This window comes from Cricetulus griseus, unplaced genomic scaffold (assembly GCF_003668045.3).
Source record: "Cricetulus griseus strain 17A/GY unplaced genomic scaffold, alternate assembly CriGri-PICRH-1.0 unplaced_scaffold_29, whole genome shotgun sequence".
Classification (NCBI taxonomy): Eukaryota; Metazoa; Chordata; class Mammalia; order Rodentia; family Cricetidae; genus Cricetulus; species Cricetulus griseus.
This window is the reverse complement of record NW_023277019.1, coordinates 135,847-142,882: the sequence shown is the minus strand read 5'-3', so window position 1 is coordinate 142,882 and position 7,036 is coordinate 135,847.

Sequence of the window (7,036 nt, the reverse complement as noted above, 5' to 3'; positions counted from 1 at the left end):
ACAACCACAGGTGTGTATGGGGTATTAACTGTATGGGGCATACATTCCTGGAATTGACAGAAAGGTGAAAGTTCATTGAATATGTGCATAGGTCTGTTGGAGTATGTGCGCCCAAGTGTGTTTCTGGGTGTATGGCTCTGTACCTGACATTTATGATAAGGCAGTGTGCGCACACTGGTAACCTAGTTATGTAAAGGATCTTTGGGTATATGGGAAGCAATATCAAGCAGAACCTGACACCTAGCCCTGAGTAGACAGCTTTGACTATAATGCAGTATTAACAATGGACCTGAAACAGAATGCTCTCTGTCTCTGTCTCTGTCTCTGTCTCTCTGTCTCTCTCTCTGTCTCTCTCTCTCTCTCTTTCACTCTCTATCTCTGTGTGTGTGTGTGTGTATCTGACTTTCATTCTTCTGTCTCTATCTCTGAATCTCTGCCCTCTCTTTGTTATCCTCTTTATGCACATGCTTTGCTGTAGGGAGATGGACAACTAGTTATAGAAGCAGATAGATGGTTGTATGTAAACACGGTTTAGATGATGTGTATGTGAATGGTTTCATTTATGCATGGGTATCTAAGTGTATTTCAGTGTGTGCCTATGTACCTGGCATTTGGCTATAGGGAGGGTTTATAGGAATAACAGTAAACTAGCTGTAGGTCCTATACATCTCCTGTTATTAGCTCTCATTCTTTAGATGTGAGTATAAAACATGGAGGAACAGATAGGGGAGGAGCTTCCTAGCATGGATGGTAATCTTGATCTATATGTGCAGGTTTTACTTTTGCTGTTGGGGATGTGGCACTCAGCAGGAGTTGAAACAGATTCCACAGTTGAAGGCAGATTCCATACCATCCAGATGCTATCTAAGGATGAGAGTATTAAGGACCTAGAAAAACATGTAGAGAAGCAGTTAGAGCAATTTACAGTTTCACTAACATGCTTGGAATTTTGTATGATGCAGGAAACTGAAAATTTTCATGAGGATATCATTACTAGGCTTAAAGATCATTGGGATGCCTCAGAGGCACAATCAATCCAATCTGAGGCACGTACTCCACCCAGATAATTAACCAGTAAGAGTTCCTGTCAATTGTACACTGACCCAAGATATCTTCTCTGCCCTAAGCAGTGTTTAGTGGGGACACAACAGCAGCAGCTCAGTTCAGCTCTGGAGTCTGATCCTCAAGTCCTGGAGGTGATCGATGTAGCAGTATCTGGAGGCAGAGGGTATGGAAGCTCACTCTCTCTGGTCTAGAGAAGACTGAACCAGGATGGCTCCTGGAGTCTCTTTACATAGTCTTAACTACCACACCAAATTACTCCCAAACTTGCCCTTTTTTTTGAGCCAGGGTTTTCCTGTGGCTTTGGAGGCTGTCCTGGAACTAGCTCTTTTAGACCAGGCTCCTCTCAGGGTCACAGAGATCTGCCTGCCTCTGCCTCCTGAGTGCTGGGATTAAAGGCATGTGCCACCAAAGTCCGGCTCAAGCTTACTCTTACTAATGCAGAATTCTTATAGGTCATCTCCTATAAACAGTGTTATTCTAAATGGATGAAGCATTGAAATAAGTCTGTGTCCAACTCCCCAAGCAAATCTCCACACAAGATTTCCTGAGTCACACCTTATATGGGTGCGGTAGCTTAGCCTTTAATCCTACAGGCTAGGAATTAGGTCTGCTGAAGTAGCAGGAGTTTTATTTCAAGGCCAGCCTAGGATACACAGTGAGAACATTTTTTTAGTGTGGGGGGGATTAGAGACAGGGTTTCTCTGTCTTGGGAAGGAGAAGCAACTTACAGAGGTCAACATAGATACCAAGAGCCTAGAGCTTACTACTACAATAAACCAGATCCTTGGATTTCCACAAGAAACCTAGTGGTAGCATGATGGAAGCTTTTATCCAACTTAGTACGTGCTGTAAAGGAGGGAGCCTCAGCCTACTTCTAGTGACCTTTAATTATACTTGGCTAAGGGGAAAATGTGTGTATTAAAGCGAGGGCAAATCCTGTTCTCATGGATCTACAAAAAAAAATTCTTTTAAGTTGTGCGGATTGATTGCTTTCATATTGGTATTGTGATTTCCATGTAATTAATTGTATTAATACTATAGGAAGAGCTAAAGATGCTTTAATAATATGTCCCTGGTAGCAGTTGTACTCCCTTTACATCTGGATCCTAAAATTCTTTCCATGGGGGGTCGCAGTTGACTTTTAGATCTAGGGCAATGATTCAGACACAGCCTCATGTCTTATTAAATTGTTTAATTTTTCATTGCTCATGATGCATACCTTTGTCTGTTTAGTTATTTTATGAATTTTCTCTTTCAGTTTTTTTTAAGACATAGTCATGTTATTTTTATCCTTTACTAGTATGGAACTAACTATGCTGCTAGAATGCCATCAAATTCATTGGCAATCTTCCTTTATGTTTCCTATGTTAGAGTTGCAAATGTGCACCATTATATCTTCTGTTTTTTATTTAATCTAAGAGTATAATACATTAAAGGAACATAGCTGTTAAAACATTTTGGGGAAAATAATCAAATATTTCTATTACTGAGTAACACTTAATTTGAATTAGACTGTCCTTAATTTGCCATTCCTTATGTCTGAATGAGCAACTAACTGGTATTCTCTTTTACGTCTGAATCAGACATATGATATTTATGTTTGTATCTAAAGTTTCCGTGTGACTAAACAAGATTACAATGTGACTTACCTAGGCATGTTTCTGGCAAGTTAAAACATTTATTTTGCAAAGTTTATCTCACTGTTGAAAAGTACCTCTGGTCATTTCACCATCGTCCCCACTCATCTGGGTAGTAGTTGGATCCTTCTGCCTGCTCATGGCCCTCAGTGTTTATAGTTTTAAAACTGGATATTTTAGCATCAGGCCTCATTATATACAATTCTTCACTAATATGTAAAGGTAAAGACACTTTCTGTTAAAAGAGAACAGAAATCATATCCATGATAATAACCAGAAACACATCATTCACAAGCATCAAAGTATTTTCTGTCCAAAGTATATCTGAACTTTGCTAAGGGAGCTGTGTCAATTTGATAGCATATTTTAGGATGCCATGTCTTCCTGATATATATTTGGCCTGATGCTTAAATTTCCAGTTTTAGAAACATCAACACTGAGTTCATGTCCTGTATGTTCCTGGTAGTAAAAGAAGGAGCAGGAAATATTAAGAAACAGCTTAGTAGCAGGAAGGATTTCACAATGAGCACCAAGGAGAAAATTCCATTGTCTCCTGAACATGGGCCTCACTATGATATCAGAAAACATGTATGCTGAAACATGTTCATGTGAGGGTTTATTTCTTTTTAATTTGAATTGTGGTAACTATGTGTGATAGTGTGTGGGTGTGTACATACACATATGTGGTGGACAACTTTCAGGAGACAGTCTTCTACTTCCACCATGGGTTCCAGTGTTAAATTGAAGTTGTCAGGTTTCTGTAGCAAGGGATTTATCCTTGAGTCATTTCACTGAGCCTGGCATTTGATTTTTCCTAGTCACTGTGAAGATGTCTTTAGCACCAGGAAGATCAATGTCTTCTCTTGCAGGAGTGAGTCAATGTAGTTGAGCATGCCCCAGGCTCCAAAACCAGATGTCAGTGCCTTATCCATCACCCAACTGGCAGAAGGATCCAACTACTACACAGGTGAGTGTGAACAATAGTGAAATGACCAGAGAGAGGTACTGTTCAACAGTGAGATATCCTTTCCAAATGAAAAACAGAAGACATAATGGAGCACAATGGCAATTCTAACATAAGACACATAAAGGAAGATTGCCAATGAGTTTGAGGGCATTCTATCAGCATAGTTAGTTCCATACTATTAAAGATAAAAATAACAAGACTATGTCTTAAAAAAGCAGAAAAAGAAATATCATAAAATAACTAAACAGACAAAGCTATGTATCATGAGCAATGAAAAATAAAACAATTTAATAAGACATGAGGCTGTGTCTGAATCACTGCCCTAGATCTAAGAGTCAACTGCAACCTCCCAGGGAAAGAATATCAGGAATCAGATGTAAACGCAGAACAACTACTCCCAGGGACACACTCCTAAAGCATTTTTCTTCCTAGATCCAGGAGAACACCATTTGCTCTCACTGTAATACACAGATTTTCCCCTTTGCCAGATAGATTTAAAGGTCAGCAGAAGTAGGCTGAGGCTCCCTGCTTTACAGCAGATCCCAAGTCTGATAAAAGCTCCATCGTGACTCCACCATGTTTCTTGTGGAAATGCTTGTCCACATGTAGACTACACACCTGTAACTCCGAGTCTGATCCTGTTTGAAAACCCAAGATGAATCTAGGTCCTATCTCACCTGAGAAATGCAAATAGTCATTTGAATTAAAAAGTTGACTCTTCTTCCCCCTCCTCTTCCCCCTTCCCACTCTCCTACTACTCTCTCCCTCCTCCCTAAATAGAATGGAGGATTCGGGATGGTCAGTTTTGGAAAGGACAGAGAGAAAGAGCAAGGAGAGAGATACCCTGATAGTGGGAGTCATTATGGAATTCATGAGAAACCTGACACTAGGGAAATTCCCGGGAATCCACAAGGATGACCCCAAGGAAGATTCTAAGCCACAGTGGACAGGCCTCTTTGACTGTCCTTCCCGTATAATCAGATTGATGTCTACCTTACTTGTCATCCTAGAGCCTTCCTCCCATAACTGATGGAAGCAGAAGCAGAGATCCATAGCTAAGCCTTGGGCTGAACACATGGAATCCAATTTTAGAGATGGAAGAAAGATAATATATGCAAACGGGTCAAGATCATGTTGGGGAAACTCACAGAAACAGCTGCCCAAGTTAATGAGGGCTCACTGACTCCAGACTGACAGCTGTGGAACCTGCATTAGATAGAACTAGGACCCCTAAATGTGAGTGACAGTTGGGGGATTTGGGCAGTCTATGGGGCTTCTGTCAGTGGAACCAATATTTCTACCAAGTGCATTAAGTGGCTTTTTGGAGCATATTCCCTATGGAGGGATACTTTGCTCAGCCTATCTACAGGGAGCAGAGCCTTGGTCCTGCCCCAAATAGTGTGACAGACATGGATGATTCCTCCTTGGAGGGTGGGAAGGGGAGATGGCGTGGGGAGAGGGAGGACAAGGAGGAGCGAACTGGTATTGGTATGTAAAATAAGATTAATTTAAATATAGAAATAAAAATATGTAAAATATTAATAAAGAATGTTGACTCTTCCCACAGCACACGTGTTCTTTGAAAATATAGCCATGGTTCATTTCAAGATGAACCTATGTAATGTCAGGTTCAACCTCACCATCAGGATCCATCTGTGGAACCTATTGGATTCTATGTGGCTTTCTGGAGATCACAGAGCTTCATTTCAGGGAAATATTACTGGGACAGGGATTTGGAGGACTCTTCGGTCTGAGCTGTAGGGGTCTGTACAAATTCCTGGTTAAGGAAGAGAAACCAACTGGTTGACTCTGAGGGTGAATCTCTTCCTATGTGTGCAATCATTACAGTCTCCTCACCACTTGCCCAGTAATCCGTCACTATATAGGTATCACTGGGCCAGGTTGGTGTGCTCCTTGATTGTGATGATGGATGTTTAAGTTTCTTTGATGTTGCCCAGAGTTCCTGCATATACCAGTAGCCTCCTGGCACCTTCAATTATTCTATCAACTCTTTCTTCTTCAGCAACTACACATGATCAGAGTAAGATATAATCCTGTGCTAGAGTGTTTGTTTTAAAATATAAGCTTTGTAATGTTATCATTTCAATACTATTAAATATTAAATTTTATTAAATGTAAAGTTAGTTGACAATGTTCCCTTTTTTCTCCATTTAATATTTAAATTAGAAACAAGCTTGTTTTACATGTCAATCCCAGTTCCTTCTCCCTCTGCTTTTCCCCTGCCCCCCTACTAACACCCTACCTATCTGAAACCCTTTCTACTCCCCAGGGACCGTGAGGTGTTCCATGGGGGATCTTCAGAATCTGTCATCTCTTTGGGATAGGGCCTAGTCCCTCCGCTGTGTGTCTAGACTGAGAGACTATCCCTCCATGTGGTATGGGCTCCCACAGTCCATTCCTATGCTAAGGATGAGTACTGATCTACTACAGGAGGCTTCCTGGATTTCTGAAACCTCCTACTGACACCCATGGTCACAGGGTCCAGATCAGTCCTATGTTGGTTTCCCAGCTATCAGTCTGGGGACCATGAGCTCCCCCTTGTTAGGCCAGCTGTTTCTATGGGTTTCACCTGCCTTGTATTGACCGCTTTGTTCATCACTCCTCCTTCTCTGCAACTGAGTTCCAGTTCAGTTCACTACTCAGTCATACATGGATTTTACACATAGAGGAAAGGACAACCAGCCTCCATTCCACACTGCCAGAGCAGCTAGGAAAAAAGGAGGACCTAAGCGTGACATACATGATCCTTCAGAGAAGGGGAAAGGGACAAGATCTCATGAGCAAATTGGGAGCATAGAAAGAGGCTTGACAGATAGAGGAGAATCAGAGGAGGAAAAGAGGAGGTGTGGGGAGAACTTGAGGGAGCAGGAAGGTAGAGTAAGGGGCAGACTAGAGGAGAGCAAGATAAGAGATACCATAATAGAGGGAGCCATTATACGTTTAAAGAGAAATCTGGCACTAGGAAAATGTCCAGAGATCTATAAGGATGACACTAACTAACAATCTCAGCAACAGTGGAAAGGCTACCTGAAATGCCTCCCCTGATAATCACATTGATGACGGACATATATGCCATCCTAGAGCCTTCATCCCGCACATGATGGAAGTAGAAGCAGACACCCACAGCTATAGACTATGTGTCCTATTTACCTGTGGTCTTCATGTTGTGCCAAGATCATTTCCTTTCAAACTGGATTTGACTTTTTTCTATTTTCCAAGTTGCTTTTTTTTTAATTTTTAGAACAATCTTCTTTTGCATAGCTTTCCAAATTTTCTCTCCCTGCTTTCTGCTCGCTCCCAACTCTATCGCCACACCCGACTCCCCATCCACACCTCAAAGGTTGAA